Below are 18,665 nucleotides of genomic sequence, written 5' to 3' on the forward strand. Positions count from 1 at the left end.
CAAATGAAAAACAGGCTTCTAAATTGCTCATAGGGCAAAAAAACTATAATAGAAATTTTTGAATACATAAAAGTAAATGATAATTTGTGGGAAGCAAGCACAAGAAGAAACACAAAGACATAAACTTGAAACTTGGAGGAGGACTTGCCACATATATAACCCCAAATGGACTGGTATTTGAAATGTATAAAATGCTGCTAATCAGTAAGAGAAGCAGCCAAATGGGAAAAAACAGGCAAAGATAAGAACAGGCATTTTAGAGAAGAGGAAACAAGAATTGCAAGTAAGCATATGAAAAGTTCAGCCTCATTCTCAGTCAGGAAAACACTGAAACACGAGATACCATTTTGCCTCCATTATGTGAGCAAAAAAGAAGAGACCTAATAATACTAAATGCTGGCAAGAATGTTGAAAAAGAATCCACCACTCAACTAATGAAAGTATGAATTATAACTACTTTGCGATAAAGTTTTGCATTATTTTGCAAAGTTGAATTTGTAATTTACAGTGCCAGCTAGATGCTAGAGAACCCCTTGCATGTGTATACTGGAAGACATGGACAAAATCATTCACAACAGAGGGATTGTAGCAAAAAAAGTGCAGGAAATCAAGTTTATATCAAGGATATAGATAAATAAATTGTGGTTTATCTAAATAGTGGAATTACACTGCTTTGAAATTGAATTAACTGTAACTATGTACAAGGACATGGATGTTTAGAAATATTACACTGAGTAAAAAAAAGTACATCAAGTATGAGAAAAATTATATTAAATTCAAATAAAATCAAAGCTAAGTATATATTGTGGTAAAAGCATATGTGTAGGTATGTCTTTGGTAAAAAGATATACAGTCAGCCTTCCCTATTTGCAGGTTGTGCCTCTCTGGATTCCACCAGACCAGGGATCTTGTACTATGTTACCATCTGCAATTGGTTGAATCCGCGGATGTGGAACTGGGGATACCAATGCCAGGGCTCATATGGGACCCGAGCTTCCATGAATGTTCATAACCGTGGAAGGTCCTGGAACCAATCCCTGGCAGATACGAGGGACAACTGTATTTTAAAGGGGAAGAGAGGGGAGTTGGGGAGGAAAGGGTAGTAACTGCTAACAGGTACTGTGTTTCTTTTGGGGGTGATAAAAATGTTCTAAAATTGATTGTGGCGATGGTTGCACTACTGTGACTATCCTAAAAACTTTAAATTGTACACTTTAAATGGGTGAGTAGTATGGTATATGAACTATATCTCAGTAAAGCTGTTTAAAGAAAAAAAAGCAAAGGAATGAATAACACAAAAGTTCAGGAGAGTGGTTACCTTTGATAACAGAATGAGGGAATCAGGGAAAAACAGGTAATTTCACAGATGTTTCTTACAGTTTCACTCAAGCTTCTAAGTGTATATGTGTGTGTGTGTGTGTGTGTGTATTTTTCATATGTGTCAAATATTACATAAATAAAAATGCTGTGAATAAAACAAGCTTCCAGGAATTCACATGAGAAAAGCTGTATCTATAGCAGTGGCCTACACCAGAATTCTGATTTCTGGAATAATTAAATTTGTGTGAACAAAGTGAAATAAATTTTAAACACTAAAAGCCTGTGGTTGATAAGTTTTCTCCTCTTAATGAAAAAGTCTAAATAAGAGTACAACAGACCACAGGACATTGTTTTGCCCTTGGAAGCATTTTAAATCAAAGTTGATTTATATAAAACCTCTCTATATGAATGTTTCCACTGGACTTGAAGAAATAAGTACATGCCTATAACTTTTATTTAAGATTTTTGCAGGTGGCCTTAAGGCATGGAAAATAGGACTATACTAATCTGGTCAAAGTTCAGCTATACATTCTAAAATGTTTGCTCTTCTCTTTTCTATTTGCACAAAGAAAGTTCTATTATTTCATAGGAAAAATAAAATTGCAATAGTGAGAATTACTATATCTAAATTTTATTAGACCAAAATTAGTTTTAAATTATGTCAATCTTGGTGTCTTTGATTTGTACATCCAGAAACAATAAGAAATGTTTCCAAAGGATGCCACATGTGGGTCCCACCAGCCCAAGCACATCCATTTACAAGAACAATGTACCTGTGGTATAGTTCTTCCAGGTAGATAGATAGATGATGGATAGATAAACAGAAAGACAGATAGATAGATAGATAGATAGATAGATAGATAGATTCCCTGGTTATATAAACAAAATCATATATTTTTCCATCTCTGGGAGCAGGAGGAAGAATATATATGTAGTACAACACTCCCCACCTCCAGCAACAGTAAAGGTAAAGGAATAAAATTCCTGAGACAAAGCACCAAGCTCCACTCATTCACTGCCACTGCTATTCCATATTTGAGGGCTTAACCATATCTGATCCCTCTTCTAAATTAAATCATTAATGATGTCTCACGTCTATATAAATAAAATACAAAAGCCATTTCAAATATCATTTACAAACATGGTTCCATTTGATATCTACCAGAACCCTATGAGATATATAGGAGAGATCTGGTTATTTCCATTTTACAGATGACACTAAGTTACAGGTGTCACAGAGACCTGAACTAACTCACAAGGATTTAATAAAACCTGTGGAGCTGGAAGATTTTATTAAACCTCTCTGAGCCTTGATTGTCTCATCTGAAAAATGGGTAGAAGAATATACCTATTTCACGGGGTTGTTATGCGAATTGAACATTAATATATGTGAATGATGCTGTCATGTAATATATGCTATATGTTAGCTATTATTTTTGTTATGCAGGCTAGAATCAATGCAATTTTGTAATACGTTGCTAACGCTTATAGATTACCTGGGCCCTGTTCCAAGCAGGCAAAATGTGACCCAGTCCTAGTTTTGAATAAGAGAATGTTAGACCTGGGAGACTTCGTAGAGTTCTAGATGGCCCAACCTTCCATTTTAGAGTCCTGGGACCTAGAAAGACCCAAGAACACATGGCTAGTTTGCTGCAGAAGTGGATCTAGACACTTAGGCTCCCAATTCCTAATCTACAACTTTTCCACACCAACTAACAGATTTGGCTCAATGTCTCTAGAACCCGTTCCTTACTGCTGAGATTTGGTCTAATTATTGTTTGGTCTTATTATTCTTATTGCCCCAAAATGTATCCGTCCATAGAACCACTGAGTTTCCCTTGATCTAGTCACCTGGCCTTCAGGTGACCTAATCCCTCTGGCTCATGCTGTGCTTAGCCATCTGCACACCTAAACTGCTGTCTGTCTTCACCTGTGTAAATTTCTCCAGTGCGTACATTTGTTTGACTACAAGGATGTTCAGGTAGAAATTTTGCACAGCAGTGGCTTTTTCCATCCCTGCTAGAATTTTACCTTGCAGATCTGGAAATACACATAGGCTTTGTAAAATACTGTCTTTGAAAGTCTTAACTACCACATTCTTTTCACATTCATGTATGTTTTTAAGCGCCAGGTCAAATATTCTCAAATTAATTCATGTTAATAAATTTCATGGTATCATTTGAACACCTCCAGAAGAGTCTGTGAGCCCCAAACCTTTACCTCTTTCACCTGTCAAGGTGTCTTAAGTTCCACCCAAAATGATTCAGTCCTTTCTCAAAGGCAGTCCTGTCTTCCAGAGCTCCTTATTAAAGTACAAATGCCCTTCAGAAAGCAACCACCTCAAGATAGCAATTTAGCATGATAAACTGTCAGCTGGGCTCAAGTCCATGGTCTGTGGGAAGCTGATTCAAGATATAGGGCCATCAGTGGGGGGAAGGATAAGGGAAGACAAATGGGCTGGGGATGTCCCTGGAAATAGAAGAAGGGGAGCACAAATTCACTTACAGGAGAGTCACTAAGGACATTGTGGGAGAGAAGAGGGATCAAGCAAAACCATGCTGCTCCCACTTTACAATATTCTGGAGGAGTAGGGGATACAAAGGAACTAGATTTGCCTGAAGGGGCAGCAGAACAAGACAATCTTTTGGCAAAGTACCCAGAAACACAGAGTCACAGGTCACTGATTCAGCTGGCTTCAGCACCATGATTTTGAAACTCTCATTAAAAAAAAAAGTGTTAAAGCAGAACAAATTCTTTACTGTCCTCTATCAATGTACACTATTTCTAGAGTAATAAATGAGATACCTCTGTGAACTGAGAGAGAACGATATGGATGAGAAAGATTCCCCACTGATACTTGATACATGTCTAGACTCCCTGAAGCCACTTAATGCATATCCTGAGATTCAAGCAGAGAGATGTTTGAGTACTTATCTTTCCTAATTACAAAAGTGATACATTTTCATCATGGAAAATGGAGAAGTTGAAAATGATAATAAAATATCATTTCTAATTCATCCAATAGGAGAAAATGGAAAATACCTAAAAAATCTTGTCAAATATTTTAAAAAGCAAGTTGGAAAAGGATATGTACAGTATGATACCACCTAGTTACAATATTAACACAATGTGAAAATTGGCTAGGATACAAACATGTGGTAAAAATACAAGACACACGTGAGAATGGTACATATATTAAATGGATTAGTTTAGGTTGCTAGTAACAAGAAATCTAAAATAATAGTGGCTTAAACAAATTACAATTTCATTTGTTTGTCAAATTAAAGTTTGGGTAAGCTGCTTAGGGTTGTAATGGCAACTCTGCAAACATGACGACCAGGGTTTTTCTGTCTTGTAGTTCCACCATCCTGAACACACAGCTGCTGCCTGGTGGCCTAATACAGCTCCTACCAGGAAAACCACAGTCCAGCTAGCACAAATTGGGAAAGGGAGGGAGGACAACCCCCCACCCCTTCCTTTAAGGAATCTCCCAGGAAGTTGTGTATATAACTTCCACTTTAATTCCACTGGCCAGAATTTAGTCACATGGCAATACCTGGGAAATGCAGTGTCTATTCCAGGCAAACAGGTATCAAACTAAAAATCAAGGGCTACTTCTGCAAAGGAAGGTGGGGGAAGAGATGACGGTGGGACCGAAGCTGTTATCTGTAATGCTGAATTTCTTGTACGTTTTCGAGAGCAATTCGAAGCAAATATGACACATTAACACCAGCTTAATCTTTGTGATGGGTACGTAAGTGTCAGTTCTATGATTTTCTTAACTTCTCTGATTCTCTGAAATTTTCATGATTTCAAATGTTTTAAGGAAAGCATAGAAAATAAAGGAACACAATAAAGTGGGCCATAGTTCCCCACCTACATATACATACCCATACACATTAAATATACATTAAAACATTAAAATACCAATATTAACATTTTGATGGCTGAGACTTCAGTCTTTCTCCTATACATATTTTTACTCAATCATGTCTTTAATTCTTACATAGTTTGTAACCTGCTTTTTAATGTATTGTGTCATAAGCATTTCCCATGTCTTTTAAACTTCTTTTAAAATATAACATTTAATGACTGCCCTGTAGTCTCTCATAAGGATGTATTATAAGTTAATTAACTCCTATTGTTGAACATAAATTTTAGATAAATTTTATATTTATGGATTTTAAATGTACATATTTTATCTTCTGTTACTATGTCTCTAGATATTCATTTGCAGGTAAAAATAATTACTGGTATCTTCATTTATCTCTAGTTATAATTCATCGCAGAAGTGATTTTCGTTTTCCTGAGAGTTTTTGTTTCCTAGTGTTCCTATCCAGGTGGTATCTGTCTCAAAGTCTTTGGACCAATTTTCTCAGAATCAGCTGAAATCCCCTAAGACTCAGAAGTTCTTCCTGCATGTTTTCCTGACTCTCACGGAACTTCCATTGATTTACGTGAGTCTCACAGTTCAATAGACGCCTACAAGCACAAGGGAGAGGCACATCAAGACCTTTGGTCCCTGGGGATGCTAAGAGCCTGCTGTGCTCTGCCCTCCCATCTCTTCAAGGCCTAAGCTTCTGTATCGGACCAATCTGATCCCATGACACCACCGCTGCAGATGAGAGCAGCTTTGAAAGTGCTATTTTGGTACCCTTGGTGAATGGTTCAGGTGCTCAGTTTTCTTTAATGCTAAATTCAATTCTGTGGGACGAATGATTCTTTTATCACTCTCTTGCTCTCTCATCCACTCTCTCATGCATTTTTAGTAACTTTCCATTTAAACAATGCATAAAAGATACCTTCCGTAGCACCTCTCATGGGTCATGTTTCGTGATGCACACATCCAAATAGACTTTAGAACCTTATCTGGATACTATCACCATGAACCAGAATTTACTGATGCATTTTCTATCTGATTCCAAAAAAAAAAATCATTACTACAAATTCTGAAAGAACCTATTCAAGGAAAATCTTTCCAAGTACCCACAAATTGATAAATTCACTCATTCAACAAATATTTATTGAGTAGCCAATGTGCTCTACTTCTGGTGCCCCAGAAATGCACAGACTCAATATGGGAGGTAGATAGCTAAATAAATAATTAACATAATGTAACACCTAAGTAAAGTAAGTGCAGGGGCTAAGGGAGTATCAACTGGAGTGTGTGTGTGTGTGTGAAACAAAGACCAGGACTTTTTCTCTGATACCCATGTTATTAATCATGTCCACAAAGACTCACAGGTTCTACCTAATAATTCTGTGGGAGCGAGCATCCTTCTCAGGAGCCTCCCTTCTTCTAGTTCCTTTCCCAGATATTCACAACTAACACTCCATCCTCCTCAACACCTTTGTTCTATATGGATTCCAACTACCTGTCCCTCCAACCCCATGCTCAAGGTCTCATCTTCCAGGAAGCCTCCTCTGAGTCCTGTGGAGCCCAGATCTCTGTCTTACAACTATCATGCCCCAAGCAAGTACCACAGTGCCTTGACAAGAGCTTCTACAAGAAGAGCTGCATAGATCATGCTGGAGTTATACTCGGCCAGATTTGTTTCCAAAAATGAACATTGTAAACAAAACCCACAGTCAAGACTCAATAAATATTTGTTGAGTGAATGGAAGAATAAATCAATTATTGTGCTCCTAGATTCCCCTTAGCAGAGTGTCGGGCACATGGTATTCGATAAATTGTCAACTGATTTCCTTCTGTGGTATAAAATTATGAACGTATCAATAGATTTTTCTAAACTAGGTGTTGTTTTTCTAATATTTGGCTTGATTACTTTTACTTAATATATAGCCAGTTAGATGTGGAATGTTTGGCTGCCCCTTTTCAGAAATGATAGTCAGATCCACCTCCCAATTTTGAGATAATAGATGTAAAACTTCTTAAAAAAGAATCTCTAGCCCAGACCAAGGTTCTCAGAAGGCTCACTCAGAACAGGACCCACACCACTGGAGCCCAGTTCATCTGAAGAAGGCAAAATGATGCCTCAGTGTATCATCTGATGTCCTTTTCCAAGGCACCAGGTGCAGCACATTACAAGGTACCTAGAAGATAAGATAATGCTCCCCAAATTGCATCCATACAAAGGTCTACAATCAGATGTTCTCTTCCTTGCCTTATGGGCTGAGTTGTGCCCCTTCAAAATTCATATGATGGATTTCCAACCCCCAGTATCTCAGAGTGTGACTGTATCGAAATAAGGTCTTTAAGGAGATAATTAACTTGAAATGAGGTCACTGGAATGGATCCTAATCCAACATGACCAGTGTTCTTATCAGAAGAGGAGATTAGAACAGACGTGTGCACACACAGGAGGAGACCATGTGAAGACAGGGGGAGAGGATGGCAATCTAAAATCCAAGGAGAGGGACTTCCCTGGTGGCACAGTGGTTAAGAATCCGCCTGCCAATGAGGGGACACAGGTTCGATCCCTGGTCCGGGAAGATCCCACATGCTGCAGAGCAACTAAGCCTGCGAGCCACACAACTGAAGCCCGTGCACCTAGAGCCCATGCTCCGCAACAAGAGAAGCCACCGCAATGAGAAGCCCACGCACCGCAATGAAGAGTAGCCCCCGCTAGCCTCAACTAGAGAAAGCCCACATGCAGCAACGAAGATCCAACACAGTCAAAAAACTGATTAAGTAAGTAAGTAATTAATTAATTTATAAAACCCAAGGATTTGGATTAGAAAGCGGCTTGGAAAGAACCAATCCTGCCAACATCTTGATCTTAGACTTCTAGCTTCCAGAACTGTGAGAATATAAACTTCTGTTGTTTAAGCCACCCAGACTGTGGTATTTTGTTAGAGAAGCTCTAGGCAATTAATACATCTCCCAAGAAAACTCTCCAAATGAACTCCATATATTCTGCCTCATTATTAATATTATAATGATGAGCGGCTGCTGGAGACTCACCAACAGGGTTTGGAAATGGGATAGCAGTGGCCTCAAAATTGACATACCTGCCCAAGTCAGCTTAATTGGCCTCTCCTCATGGAGAGCATCACTGGACGGCAACTCTCTCCTCTACCTCGCCCCTTATTCTCTATCACACCACGTTACCGTTCATGTCCTTCATAGCGTAAGTTCCATCCTGGAATTCTCTTGTTTGTTGTCTGTCTTCCTAACAAGACTGTAAGCTCCACAAGGACAGGAGACCCTCTCTGTATCCCCAGTAACTAAGCACAGTGCCTGTCACTGAGGAAGAGATATTTGATGATTGAGTCTGCTATTTTTGATTTTCTGAACTTCCTCAGGGGGTACAAGCTCCATTTTTGACACACTGACTCCAAAATAGCTTGGTTTCCCTTTTTGTTTTCAATTTACTCAGCTCTGGAATTCCAGGTTTCTCAGCCGGGTATTTGACTTCTGAGAAAGATGTTGAAGCAAAAGCGATGGCCTCGCTCCGTGTGCACCAGCTTGCCTGGCAGCGGCAGTTCACAATATTTTAATGATGGAGGTTGGGTGAGGGGGATGAGCAGGACGGGAGACCCATCAGAAGAATGATATAGCATTCAGAAGAATGATACAGCATTCAGAAGTATGTGTTATAAATAATAAAACAAACCCAACTGTGCATATTAAGTTGTAATTCGATCTGCGGCTTCTTCTGACATTGATAAACCACTCAAAGCCTCCCTCTCATGGTTTCTAATGCCACGAGAGACTAACCCCTCTCAATGGAATTTCTACCTTATTATTATTATGTACAAGCTGTTCTATATTCTTCTGCATGTTCGAAAAACAGGCGATAAGAGCCACATGGAATGAACTGGACAAGCCCAGATTTTGCTTAAAATTGTGTTTAGCCAGTTAGGAAGAGATGAAAATATGCTTGTAAATGGGACACAAAGGGGCATTTAGAGCAGGAATAATTTCTGGGTTCTGGGTGATATCTAGACATTCAGTCAAATGTAAAAGAGAAGTGAAGAGCTCAAGATGTCAGAAGCCAAGTGTCCAGGTCCTAGAGCTGCAGTTTTCCCCATTCAGCGCTTGTAATAGGGAAGAACAAATCTGACTCCATAGTGGATCTGTTTGTTTTACTTTAACCTTTGTATTCTATTGCTTTTGTTGCCTAAGCCTGAAATATACAAAACAGCCCATTCTCAGGGCTCTGACCTTTACGGGTATAACACTTTTCCATTTATATAGAGATAAAAAAGTTGCAGAACAGACAATAATATTTGTTTTGTTGGAGGTTTACAGGAACATCATGACCTGACCTACATGGACAGCTGCAAGAACAAAGGATTCCTGCACAAAAGTTCGAAACAACCAACCACACCCCACTTGCACCATGCCTTTAAAAGTGCCTTGCTGAAACCCTCTGGGAGTTTGTGGCATGAGCCACCCATCTCCTTGCATGGCCCTGCAATAAAACTTCCTCTGCTCCAAACTCCGATGTTTCAGTTTGTTTGGCCTCACTGTGTGCATCGGGCACACAAACTTCCCTTTGGTAACATGCTGACTTCGAGTCCCACTCATTCTGAAAGAGGAAGTGCCTCCCCCAGGGAGCCAGAGTTTAGGCAGTGCTGCTCAGGTGTCTGGGCAAGCACGATGGGCTGCTCTGAGCTCCACCAGACAGCTTTCCAAACTTACATTGTAAAACGGGCCTCACAGCAGAAATATTCTTGAATGGTTCTCCCCATCTGATCAAGAGCATTCACTCCAATTCTGTTTTAAACTAGCCTTGCTGCTATTTGTTCCTCTGTCAGCAGGGCTTCAGCTCCAGCTAAAGCCCATACCTGGGATCTGACTTGGCCAGGGATGTCTCCACTGTCCTGGAGAATCCACTGTCCTGGAGAATAAACAAGAGCTCTCCTTCCACCTATTCACCAGATTCTAAGCTACCTCCCAAGTCCCCTCTGGCTCCCACATAGCTGATTTATTCCCTTGGGGGCAATAGGACATCTACTGAAGCAACTGAGTGTATTAAAAACAGCAATGGAGCATTGATTTTTTTTTTTTTTCTCCCTCCTGTCAACACTTCCCCCCCACCTCAACCCGACCAGTCACTTTCACTTCAGAATGTCTTCCATTGAAATCAAGATGAAGGATAGTCAAGGAGAGGGTCAGGTACTAAAGCAGGAAAGGGAGAATGAGAGCAGAGAAGGAAGGAGGCAAACAGACACAATCCAGGACCAAAAGTCTACACAGGTCAACTCACATGTTTCTCATCACTTGGGGCAGCTGGGAACGCTGCTCATCCCACAGTGGCTCCTGACACACACACAGATGGTCGTGCAGGATTGTCCACAGCCAAAGGCAGCCTGGAATGGACATCCTGGATGCTCAAGGTCAGTCTGTGTCCTTCATGCCACAACAACAAGAAAATCAGACTCACACTTTCATCCTGGAGTTTTCTACTTTTCAAATAACTCTCACCAGAAAAAAGAAAAAAAAGGGGGGGGGGATCTGGAAGTACACACATAAAAACTGAACAAGAGTTTATCTTCTGAGGGTTGGGGTGAGAGTTGGAAGTGATGGACTTGGAGTTTTTACTTTATACTTTTTTATAAAAAGTGTTACGGTAATAAGTAGTTTCTGCTTCCTTTTGTGCTTTCCATATTTCCCCTAAGAAATGATTTGCTTCCATAATTTTTAAATAAATATGCTTCTAAAAAAAAGGAAGAAAGATGCTTTCATAAGCATGATCACACTTAATCTTCTCAACACCCCAGTGAGGTGAGCAGAATGGATGGCTCAGGATTTGGGGTCACTCAGAGTTGGGTTATGATCCTTCTTTTCCCATCTATCAGCTGTGGATTCTGAGCAAGAAGTTTAACCTGTACTGCAGACATGATAATAAAACCCAGTATGTCAAGTTCCTAGGAGAATTATAGCAGATACAACATATTAACCCTTATAAAAATGCTTGGTATGAATAAGTACTCAGTAATTAGAAGTTATCATCATTATTGTTACTATTATTATTATTATTTTAAAAGTTAAGAGATCAATCCTGGAAAACACAGCAACACAGCTAGCAGTTGGCTAAACCAAAACCAGACTCAAGTTCATCGTGTGGCCACCATATTGCAAGGGGTAAAACAGGACTGTCCACACTGCCCACCCTAGAGAGTTTCAGAATGGAACAGGACATCCAGAGCCCACTCTAGAATCAACCTCAGAGAGAAAACTCTGTGAGATCTCTATAGAGGTGGCCATGGGCCTGCCCAGCCCTGATACTTCCCGATCCAACCCAAAGACCTTTTGGAACAAATAATATTATTTTAAAATACTTGGAAGAAATAATATATGTTTCTGGTGGGCAGAGCCAGAGACAAAGATTTGAAGGAAAGATAATATTTATGTAGATGTCAGACCTAAAGCTGACTCCCCATTGAAAATTTTTTAAAGATTTTTTTCATTGCTCATAAAAAGAAACAACAACAAAGAGAGAGTTTGAATATCCTCAAGGCTGCTCTCTGATTTGGTGTCAAAGCAATTCCAAAATGTACTAGTATTTCACTGCACTTTAGGGTGCCCTTTATTGTTTTAATTTTAGACTTTTGATCTAAAATCTTTAATTTTAGATCGATCTTTAATCTTCTTAAATATCCATTACGCCATTTAGATTGAGGGCTAAATTCTCTATATTCCAGATTTTCTAGGTTTTTCTGGTCCAGCCTGGAACAGTTCGCAAAGAGGGTTCACACTGATGCTGCCTGAAACCAGACAGGAGAACCAGGGACAGCAGTGAGGCCAGAGTGGGACCCCATACACCTGCCCAAACACCTGTTCTCATTCACTGCTGCAGGTGGTGACCCCTGGCCTTTCTATGTTTCTATACAGTTTACAGAGCACATTCTTGTACATTATTCCACACCATCCTCTCAACAATCCAATAAAAAGCTAACATTATTAGCCCTATTTTTCAGCCAAAGAAACTGGAGGCTCAGCAAATTGAAGTGATTTTTCCTCAAGGCCATCAGACAGTAAGGAAAGACATAACTTGAACTCCATATTTGGCATCCTTTCTACTTCACCTCAAATGTTGTTTACGCCTCTAATTCCAAACAGAAAAGAGTTTCCCATTTCACCTCTCTACCCGTCAGCACCACAGCTGCCATTCCGCCAAACAGTCTCCCCTCCAAAACTGCAGAAGCTCAGGTAACAAGCCACAGCAAAATTACCCGACGCTTGCTGGAGTTCTGACCACACTGACAAAGCCCTTGGAAGGCCCTTCTCTATTCGTGATCAATGGGACCGTAGCCAGGACAAGCCTTGCTGGCGCTGAGCTCATCTCGGCCGTGAATGTGCCCGCACAGTGTACACGTTCGCTTGTATGCTGAGCACAGAGGATGAAATAATTCTGCACCGTGCCCATTTTTGTGCTATTAAGGCATACGGTTGCTTTGCAAGCAAAACAGTAGATCTTTCATTTGCCAGTGACATTCCACAAAGTGCTTATAATTCAGTGTTAGCTTATCAGCCGTCCAATCTCCCACTCTAGGGAATGTGTCAACCATCAAAAGGAGTGGAGGAGGTGTGCTGCATCTTAATGGCTTTCATTTCATCAGACTTACTTTCTTAAGGGCATTTAATCAATGAGGACAAGTAGTAGGCAGATTTTTAAATAAATGTGTCACTTTAGGTTAATCCACAGCACAGTTGAATGTATTTGTTTATGCAACTCCCAAATATGTCTCTCTGTTGCTCAGCAGAATTGATAATCTGTAAATCAAAACATGTTACAAGTACTTTTAAACTATCCCCCAAGGAACAGCTCTATTTGACCTGCCAGAATGGGAGATGTCCAGAGGTTTCAGGTACAAGGGTGTTGAATGTCAGAGCTACTCAGAATGCTTGAGTGAAACGCCAGTTCCATTTACAACAAAGCTCTCTATTCATTCTTCCTTCCTTTCTCTCGTTAAACAGGTGAATAATGTGCTAAAGAAAAAAAATGCGTTGGGGATGACAAAGAGGCTGGCAAAAGATGGCAAGCTGGGAAGCAAAAGGGACTGCAGGAATTTTAATTTATTCTTGGGGCTATTAGTAAATGCAGCAGCGAATAAAAATTAAAAGTAGACTAGAATGATACTGATGGGACTTGCATCATTTTACATTGATTATACCAAGATACTGGCTTCTGTTTATTCGCTCTGCTTTTTGCATCCTTAATGTGGCACAAACAGAGGAGTTGTAATTGCATAAACCCAGGTCCCACGTCAAAGAGAAATTGCTTTTGCCATCCGTTATCAGCTATCTGAACTGTCAAAATATGATTGTCACATCTGCTGGAAGTGCATTGGCCGGGTTGTGATGTGAATGCGGTTTTGTTATTTTAGATTGATTTTCTTAATGCTGGCCATAAGCGTGCCCATGTGCAGGCTAGCCGATCTTTTCAGTCCTTTTAACAAAGCTTGAACTGTGTTGACATTTGTCCCCAGGCAGCAGTGTCCATTCAGAGTAGGCCCTCTGCTGAGGCTTTTGTTGGATACACTTAAATAATCTCTTTCTTCTTTCTTTTTTTTTTTTTTTCTTTTCTTTAAACAAAGTGTTTACCAAATAAGATCGAGACTCTATGATCCTTTTGACACTGCAGCTAATAAAAGTTATTAATATTCTGTGGGCTTCATAGCAAGATCTATTCAATGGTTTCAGGAATCATTCGAATCCCAGGCACAGCCTTAACTACAGCTTTTTATAGATTGCAAAGGATATCCAGATCTATGTGTATGTGACATTGCAGAGGACGCTGGAGGTTGATAAAAACTCACTGTATTATGTCTCTTTCCCCATTTCTTTATAGATGGCCAAAGAGAAGCTGGCTTTCTTGGACGTGGGAAGAGTCATTAAACTGCCAGTGCTTGTGAATGACTATCAGAAGAAAAGATGCTCTTCATTTCATTTTATTTTACTGAAAATCGTGACATGTAAATAATGACATATAATGTCTCTGTAGGCCTGGTAAGGGCTCTGTGGGTTTTCCGAAAGCTGCCTCTGCTTCCATAGGGTGCCAGGACCTCAGAGTTTCTAAGACATCCAGGGAGAGGACCCCAGCCCTAAGTGCACCTATAAACATACATAATAGCCAATTTACAACAGAGCTGAGTCAGAACGGAAATTCATGTGCCAGCTTGTAGTACAATTCAGCTCTCAATTCTGAGACAAATTAAATTCATCCTTGTGCATCCTAGTGGTAATGTACAATTAGCCTTCAGAAACGGTCATATATTTTCCTATCCTATAGGAGCCTTTGGAAATTTCAAGGGTAACCTCTCCAGTCCCCTTAACAGTAATCTTAAGTGTATATCTCCAAAGTTACATAAATCAAACCATTTGGTAAACTGTGTTGTAACCTTTTTAAACATATCTCCCTGTTAGCTTTAACATCATTATATCCCATTGTGATGAAAATGGGACTCTCTGTATCCAGCGATAATGAAAATAGCTCCTTTATGCAGTTTCTGCATGCAATTATCCAGGCTTTTCTCAGACTCTAGAGAAATCTAAGCTAATTGCTTTGGGACTTTCCTACATTTCCATAAATTCTTTGTTAATTTTTCATGAGACACTGTTATTGCAGTTGCCCTTAAAGTTGCCACTGTATTCAATCACAGAAAGAAGTCATTACGGAAATGGGGTGATTTGCTGGTGTCCCCACCAGAGCTGGACTCCTTTTGATCCCTATGTATTCTCAGGTGAGGTGGGGCTTTTTTTTTTTTTTTTTTTTGGTATAAGATTTTCTTCATCTGAGTTTACTCACAACTCATCTAAAAGCTGTTCTATGTGGTACATGACCTTGTCATTATAGGGCATGAATTGTGTTTGCATGAATTGTGTTTGCTATCTGACAGTTGGCTCTGGAATTGCTTTTATACCTACTCATCAACCCCAAAGACAAAGAGCTCTGTTTTAAGTAACAGAGGAGGAACCTCAGAAGCCAAGCTTCCCGGGGAACGCTCTTAAACTACCTCAGATGTTACATTTGATTTATTGATTGCTTCGAGCCCGGAGTCACAATTTCTGTAGCTTCCAATAAGCACTACCTAAGAACACGTCCAACACATTGAAGAGATTTCCAGGGATGTTTCAGCCTGATTCTCTCCTATGAGCTCCCCTGGGTCCCAGAGCATATCCTCTGGAACCACTAAGGGAAGACAATCTTCCCTCTCTTGTTGTTTTTTTTTTAATTTATTTATTTATTTTTATGTTTGGCTGCGTTGGGTCTTCGTTGCTGCGTGCCGGCTTTCTCTAGTTGCAGCGAGCGAGGGCTACTCTTCGTTGTGGTGCGTGGGCTTCTCATTGCGGTGGCTTCTATTGTTGCGGAGCACGGGCTCTAGGCGTGTGGGCTTCAGTTGTTGTGGCTCACAGGCTTAGTTGCTCCGCAGCATGTGGCACCTTCCCAAACCAGGGCTCGAACCCGTGTCCCCTGCATTGGCAGGCGGATTCTTAATCACTGCGCCACCAGGGAAGTCCCTTCCCTCTCTTGTTGTTAGGCAGGGCTGGGTTCAATATAATCAGATCAACCAGGTGCTCAAAACACCAGCAAAATAAGAGGACTAAAAGCAAAGACACGGAGAGCAAGAAAGAGAGAAAAGTTTAGCTTTGGTTAATTTATCCAGAATTAGCAATTGGAAAATCTAAAAAGAAGCTCTTTTAATTTCAAAATATATGCAAGGACTGTGTTTGACAGTTTTGCCTTCGATTTTTATTGCAAATTACATGAGAGATGGGTAACAATTCATCAATCTATACTCAAGATTTGTGCAGGTTATGGTATGTAGGCTCTACTTCAATTAAAATGATCTCAAAAAGTTGCTCTAATCTTTTTGTTTTGTTTTGTTTATATATGGTTTTACTTGTTAAAGTGTTAGAATGCTACAGAAAAACTGAGCCAGCAGCTCTACCAGTGAAAAGAGGAGAAAGAATGAATTGCCCTTTGATTAGAATGATGGTAGTATCAGGCATTTTAACAAGTGTTTTTTTTTTTTAACTGAAGTACAGTTGATGTACAGTGTTGTGTTAATTTCTGCTGTACAGCACAGTGATTCAGTTATATATATATATATGTTCTTTTTTATATTCTTTTCCATTATGGTTTATCTCAGGATATTGAATATAGTTCCCTTTGCTATACAGTAGGACCCTGTTGTTTATCCATTCTATATATAATAGTTTGCATCTGCTAATTCCGAACTCCCAATCCATCCCTCCCTCATCCCCTCTCCCCCTCGGCAACCACAAGTCTGTTCTCTATGTCTGTGAGTCTGTTTCTGCCTTGTAGATAAGTCCACTTGTGTCATATTTTAGATTCCACATATAAGTGATATCATATGGTATTTGTCTTTCTCTTTCTGACTTATTCACTTAGCATGATAATCTCTAGGTCCATCCATGTTGCTGCAAATGGCATTGTTTCATTCTTTTTTATGGCTGTGTAGTATTCCATTGTATATATGTACCACATCTTCTTTATCCATTCATCTGTCGATGGACATTTAGGTTGTTTCCATGTCTTGGCTATTGTGAATAGTGCTGCTATGAACATAGAGGTGCATGTATCTTTTTTAATTAGAGTTTTGTCCAGATATGTGCTCAGGAGTGGGATTGCTGGATCATATGGTAATTCTACTTTTAGTTTTTTGAGGAACCTCCATACTGCTTTCCATAGTGGCTGCACCAACTTACATTCTCACCAACAGTGTAGGAGGGTTCCCTTTTCTCCACATCCTCTCCAGCATTTGTTATTTGTAGACTTTTTAATGATGGCCATTCTGACTGGTGTGAGGTGGTACCTCACTGTAGTTTTGATTTGCATTTCTCTAATAATTAGTGATGTTGAGCATCTTTTCCTGTACCTACTGGCCATCTGTATGTCTTCTTTGGAGAAATGTTTCTTTAGGCCTTCTGCCCATGTTTTGATTGGGTTGTTTGTTTTTTAGTTGTTGAGTTGTATGATGCTCTAACCTTGACATTCCTTTGGGCCTTTGTCTTTATGGGGAAGTTACTTTGCCACTTTCAGCCACCTTGAACTCTGGGTTGGAGGCTTTGGATAGCTGACTTTTAAGAAAAGCTCCTACATTCCCTGCAGTTTCTAAAACTGTTCTTGAACATCATCAAAAGAACTTGGCTATATTTAGGGCAAACCACACAGTGCCTGGAATATACCCTTTATTTGGTCACTCTCGTGGTGAGTGTAGCCCTGGCCTCCCACATGCAACCTCAGAGCTGACCTCCCAGAGTATAACGTGAACTAACTCTCCTGGATGTGAGCTCTTTGTGATCCTCAGGTCATTCTGGCAGCCCATGTGGGAAAACAGTTCATTTGCAAACACACTCACAGATCAGCAAATGACCAACTGGATGCTCCCCAAGGACCAAAACCCACTGGGAGTTGTTCCGATGGTCTCTCTCAAGGCAAACAGAATAAACAAAATTCTGTGCAAGTGAGAATTAAACCCGTTGCCTTCCAAAGTCATAAAAGCAAAGTTCTCGCAGCCTGATGTCTCCCAGGAGCCCCCCAAGGGGTAACTATTCATCTCAGTGGGCAGTTCAGTAAATACGTGTAAATTAAAGGAAACTGAAAGAGTATTGGTATTTGGAATATTCTAAGCCTGTTTTCACGGTACCTGAACATTTAACTTGGTATTGAGGAGTCAACTTGGTATCTTTGATGAAGACCACTGCTGTCACTGAAGTTGCTCTAGCATTTCACAGTTGCCAAGGCGCAGACATAGCTTCAATCACACGCCTCTCCAAATCACGATTTGTGTTCAGTCTTCTTTCATCTTCCCATTATATTGGCATTAAAGTATTTTTTTCCAATAGTTTTATAAACTTTTTTTCAGAAATTATTGTCTTTGACAGTATAAATGTTCATCAGCTACACCACGTAACAATAAGAGCATTATGTCATGTGAAGATATTATCACAAATGAGCAAGGCCAGGCTCTGAAGTCACTATTCTTATTTTCATATTCAAAAACTCAAAATTGGATGAGTTTGGAAGTACTCTAATTCAGATATAAGGGAAGCTAGTTAATGAATGGGAAGTTTTTTTCTTAACAGTGAAATTCAAATGGAGTAGTTACTTGCACATCAGCATTCCCTCATGTAATCCTCCTAACAATGTGATTTAAGAAGCATAATTCCACTTTTTCTTTCAACAAGGACGCAGAGATGCAGATCTGTGTGAAGACCCTGACAGGCAAGACCACCACCCTTGAGGTGGAGACCAGTGACTCCACAAAGAATGTCAAGGCCAAAATCCAAGACAAGGAGGGTATCCTGCCTGACCAGCAGCATCTGATTTTTATGGGCAAACAGTGGGAAGATGGTAGAACTCTCAGACAACAACATCCAGAAAGAGTCCACCCTACACTTGGTG

This window comes from Balaenoptera borealis (assembly GCF_965194805.1).
Source record: "Balaenoptera borealis genome assembly, chromosome: 2".
NCBI lineage: Eukaryota > Metazoa > Chordata > Mammalia > Artiodactyla > Balaenopteridae > Balaenoptera > Balaenoptera borealis.